Consider the following 6,110-nt stretch of genomic DNA (forward strand, 5'->3'; position numbering starts at 1 on the left):
AATAGCAGTTTTTATTTTTGCCCTCATGCCTCTCAAATCTCAATAAAACAAAAATTCCATTGACAATCAAGGAAACAAGTGCTAATTTATCCAGTGCTCCGACATTAACGGCTTAGTTTCCATCTTCGCTTATTAGTGGGACAAGATAATGAATATCGTACATACTTGCACAGCGTATACGCTAGAGAAAATAAAAATTGCTTTACACAATCAATTAATTTCACTCACTAATTCACGTAATTGAATTGATACATGCTACTGCCTTTTACTGGCAATTGATCTTTATAAAATATAATAAAACTCCTAATGGATGTATAGCTAAACGGTGCAGTGAAATGTAGAAGTAACTTAATGTCTGACCAAAATTAACGGTGCCATGCAACTACATAGGTGGTGCTTTCTAATTTCTTCATGCGTTGTAGCTTTAGGATCCGGATTTCTTGCAGTTGGGGGAAGCACATAATCACACATGCGATAAGAACCGTCTGATGAAGATCCAACGGTTCACAAACTATTTTAGCAAATTCAACTTAAAAAAATATTTAAAATATTAACCATCGGATTAAATCAAACAATCCACATTTACGATTGTGTGAATGCAAGTAATCCATTTCCCTTTCTTTGAAGGGTGCAATGGTGGATTTCAAGGTTGTGCAACAACATAAAAATTTTAAATCAAGCATTACACCTCCGGTGGATGTAAGGCTTGATTTAAAATTCTTAATCATTCGTCATGCCCCTCTTCTTTCATGACAACACATTATGTTTACCTTGAGTGTATGATCACTTAAATACTATTCTACTGATTTTTTGTTATTTTTATCGGTAAATGTTAATTATGGGAGAAACTCAAACTCTCTCCTTCTCTATTCAACTATCAAGTTAACTTTATAACTCTTCAATATCTACTATTTGTAATACTTGGATTGGAGGGAGGTAAGAAGTGAGGTTGTTTATGTAAATTTAATAACAAAACAAATAGAATAGGTTGGTACATTACTAACAAAGGTAGGTATATTAAAACATTACTATAGAAACTAATTTATGTAAAATCTTTAAAAGGTAAAATAGAAGAGGGATATTTTGAGAATTAAAAAAAAACCAAAACAATAGGAGTTGTAAGAGCAAAAGACGGGTGTGAATAGATATGAGGCCATTTTAGAAATAGACCAAAATTATGTCCCTAATTGGTTTGAAAGTTGATTGTTGCTTTGTGCACCAAGCATATTGCTTGTGCACCTAGCAATATTATAATATTCCAAAAATACCCTTGTGTGTTCTTCCTTTTAGCTTTTTCTTTCACCTTGTTGACTCGTTCATTCATTCATTTTGTTGGTTTTGTCGTGTTCATTCATTCTCGTCAAAGGAGAGGTCCATTGTGTTCGCTTTGGTTGAGGTAAGTGTAACGGAGGTATGTAGATAAGTGGTGGTTGTGGTGGTGGTTAGAGTAGTTGTTAATGGAAGAGGTAAGTTGCAACTTGTCTTTGATAGTTTTTTTTTTTGCGTATAAAACTTACGAATTATGAATCTGTAAGTTATATAATATTTATGGATTAATAATTCGTAAGTTTTATATAACTTACAGATTATCAATTCGTAAAAACCTTACAAATTGTCAATCTGTATGATAGTTAATCCGTAAGAACCTTACGAATTGTCAATCTGTATGGTACTTACAGATTATCAATTCGTAAGTAACTTACGTTGTTAATCTGTAAGTTAATTTATTTTATTGTTTTAGTTTTTTTAAAAAAGAAATTATTGTTTATTTTAAATGTAATCAATATTGTTATTTAAATATTTTTAAATAAGTATAGTTTGATAATTAATTCGTAAGTATTTGTTTTTATATTTTGGAAGTGGTATTAATCGTAAAATAATTTAGACTTATAATTTATTTGAGTCGTTGTACTTTAAAATTGGTTGTTTTTAGTGCTTATAATTTGATGAATTACAATTAAGTTCAATAATATTATTTATTTTAGTATATATGGTTAGGTTATCAATTTTTATGTATTATATGGTTATGAATTTTAAGTAGAAAAACATGATGTTATTGGTTTTTTAATATATATGGTTATCAATTTTAATATTTTATATTATTAAATGCATTTAAAAAATATAAAAAATTGTGTGATAGAATATCTATGTTGTGGTTAGGAGTCATTTGTTTGTCATTGAAACTTTTCGGTGTTTTGTTAAGATGGACGAAGATCAGTAGATGCATGACAATATAATGTCTGCAGAAGTTGATATGAATGAACAAAATAAAAATGAAGCTAGTGTGAAATCAGAACACATTGATTGTTCTAATGCCTTAAATACTTCTCATGTATTAATATGATTTTTTATTGTTAAAGTAAGTTAATGAATGTCTCTTGAAGAATAAAGATGTTTGGATTGCATTGTAGGTGTTTGTTACCCGTGATGAGGTATTGAATTGGGCTCGAGCTGTTGCTTATGAAATTGGTTTTGTGACAGTGATTATGAGGTTAGACACAAAGACTGATATGAGAGAAAGGGCATCATTTGTCTTAATTGATTGTGAAAGGAGTAGTCAGTATATGGCTAGGAAGAAAGATTTGGTAAGAAAAGATACTGGTAGTAGAAAATGTGGGTGTCCTTTTAGTTGCGTGGGAAACTAGTGGTTGGAGGCCAAGGATGTATGATGAAGTTAATGTGTGGGAGTCACAACCATGAATTGACCAAGTTATTAGTTGGACATCCATATGTTGGTCGATTGACTAAGGATGAAAAAATTATTATTGTTGATATAAAATAGTCAATGGTGAAACCAAGAAATATTTTACTAATGTTAAAGGAGCACAATGCCAATAGTCATACAACAATTAAGCAAATATATGATGAAAGAAGTGCATACCGTTCTTTCATAAGAGGTAGTAATACTGAAATGCAACAACTAATTAAGCTTTTTGAATTGGATCAATATATTTATTGGCATAGATTGAAGGATGAAGATGTTGAACGTGATATCTTTTGGTGTCATCCTGATGCAGTGAAGTTGTGCAATGCCTGTAATTTAGTATTTTTGATAGATAGTACCTACAAAACAAACAGGTACAAACTCCCATTACTTGATTTTGTTGGTGTCACACCAACTGGGATGACATTCTCTATTGGTTTTGCCTATTTGGAGGAAGAAAGTCTAAATAATGTTGTTTGGGCTCTAGGACATTTTCGAGGTCTTTTTCTCAGACATGATGCCCTCCTTGGAGTTAATGTTATCGACAAAGATCTAGCATTAATGAATGCAATGAAAACTGTATTTCCTGAGTGCACCAACTTGTTGTGTTGGTTTCACGTTGATAAGAATGTGAAGGCAAAGTGTAAATCCCTAGTTGGGCAAAAAAATGCATCGGATTATGTCATGAAAGTCTGGGGGAGTTTGGTTGATTGTCCTTCTGAGGAAGAGTTGATGAGTGCCTTAAGAAGTTTGAAATTGCTTGTTCATCATGGCCAATGTTTGTTGACTATGTGTTCATTTTCCCATATGGTTTCTTTTTCTCCAATTTTTAACAAATATATTCAAGGGAAATGAAATACTGGAAAACGCACCGAGTTGTCAAGTATTTAAAATTAAAATAGAGTGATCCGAGTATCGAACTCAGGGAACTTGCTTATTAGACAGAGTTTTATTCAGAAGTAAGGCATTGTTGGAACAAACATTGATAATTGATGGTTAAAAACAAAAATAAACTAATTCTATGGTAAAAACAATAAATACAAGTAAGTAAAAGTTGACAGTAATAGGTAAAAAGTGTTGGGTCTTTCTAATAAACGAGTTGATGCATATGAGGATATTTCTCCAATTAATCATATTCTTGTGTTCTATACTGTAGCCTGAAGTACTAAACTTCGATCCCTCGTAAGTTTAGACTAATTTAACCTAAGCTTCATCCGCAGATCCCTCTTGTAAGACTAGGCTTAACTTAAACAGCATTATCATCACAGCATATTCAGAAAACCAAAACCCCACAATCCATCCCTAGTAATGTAGTTATTTAGTCCTGCTTCTATCAAGTTCTAAGGCAACAGTACATTTTCCAATGCTAAAGTCACCTAATAGTACACACAAGTGGGTGATCAAGCCAAGAACATGCAGTAATTAAGCATTGAAAGAAGCATTGAACACACAAAACACAATTAATTAGATATTAAAGATAATTACATCAATTGTTCCTTATAAATCCCCAACTAGGGTGGTTAGCCAGCCATACACAGAAACCCTAACACAAATGAGATAGAGAGCACAGAATAATCGTTGCTTACACAAGAAGGGGGATCCCTCCTCCTCTTCTTATCACCTCACAATCACTCTAACACTCACTAATCTCTCTAAAAATGTAGAACCCTAGGCTTCTTTGCACAGCTGCTCCTCTTTGTTGCCTCCAGAGTCTCTCTCAGATTCTGTGCAAAAGTATGTAGCTCTGGTCTCCAAATTTGTTGTGTCTGTGTGATGTACCCTAATTCTGACAAATCAGGCTTAAATAGGCTCTGAAATCGCGACTTCGTGCTTAACGCCACCCTCGCGCTTAGCGTGAGTAACTGGATTTGGGCTTGGCGCCAGTCGTGCGCTAAGCCTGGCAAGAGACAAACGTCTCGCTTAGCAAGCTGATCTTGCGCTTAGCGGGCGACCTTGATTTTCGTGCTCTTCCAGATTCCCTTGTCACGCTAAGCGCGCTGAAGCTACTCTTAGTGGTGGATGCGCGCTGAGCCAACAGTGTCCGCTTAGCGCAACTGCTCCTTTTAACTCCTTTTGACCTGAAATTGTGCAAATTTTATCATTAAATCACATAGGAGATACTCTAAAGACAACTATTCAAACAAAACAAGATTTATATACAAATTCCTACAAAATAACTATAAATTGGGGAACTATACAAGTTTTAGAAAATGTTTTCTATACAAAAGTTAGTCGTATAAGACGACTAACACTATGTCAACCAAACATGGATAATTCCCCACAAAGAAAGATTTGTTAAAGCTTGGACGAATAAAGTGATATGCACTTAGGAAACACAAACAACTAACAAGTATGAAAATTGAAACTCTTTTTTGCTTAGGGTTGTTTAGGACTTAATGGTTAAAAATAGTTGTCTTTGTTTATTTTTTTGTGTATTTCATATGCAGGGTTGAATATGCTCATTGGGTCTTAAAAAGACTACTACATAATAGCCTTGGATACCTATGTAGTGTTTGGAAAGCCATGAACAACATGATCATGCTGCAACACACTGAAATTAAGGCATCTTTTGAGACAAGTACACATGTGGTTGGGCATGTTTTTAAAGTTACCTTATACAAGAAACTACTTGGCATGGTATCAAGGTATGCTTTAAACCAGATTACTACTGAGTATGAGCGTGTGAGTTATACTGGTATTGGCAGTTCTTATTGTGGATGTGTAACGAGAACTACTCATGGTCTTCCTTGTGCATGCGAGTTAGCTAGATATGTTGTCGGTAGCATACCTTTGGGTGTAATCCATATGTTTTGGTGAAGGCTAAGTTTTCAAACCAAGGGTTATCTGAGCCCGAAGTCAATATAACCGAAGAGATGGAAACCATATCCAACCGGTTTGAACAACTTGATGCTTGTGGCAAAGTTACTCTAAAGAGTAAACTTTGGGAAATTACCTACCCTGATGTAAACTCTATGTGTCTTCCTCTAGAAAAGGTAAAAACAAAAGGTGCTCGGAAAAAAACGATGACCAAACATCAAAGATCAACAAAGTGTGATCTGTCTTACTGGGAGTATGTTGATGCATTATATTTTGTGCAAAATAGTAATTCTTCAGTCAAACATAATGCATCATCCTCTAAGCAAGCAATTCCAAGAAGGACTATGCCGATGTTGGATCAATTTCATCCATGCACTCATGATTCCATCGAAAACATTATTGATGTCAAAGCTGATGGTAACTGTAGATATCATATCATTGATGCCTTATTAGGTATAGGTGAATATTCATGGTCTTTGGTGCATAACCATTTGCTTAAAGAATTTGCCAAATGGTCTGATGAGTATATTAACCTGCTTGGTGACAGAGAGAGATTTGAGGAATTAAAGCAGTCCCTACTTGTTGATGG

The sequence above is a fragment of the Glycine max genome, chromosome 1, assembly GCF_000004515.6.
Source record: "Glycine max cultivar Williams 82 chromosome 1, Glycine_max_v4.0, whole genome shotgun sequence".
NCBI lineage: Eukaryota > Viridiplantae > Streptophyta > Magnoliopsida > Fabales > Fabaceae > Glycine > Glycine max.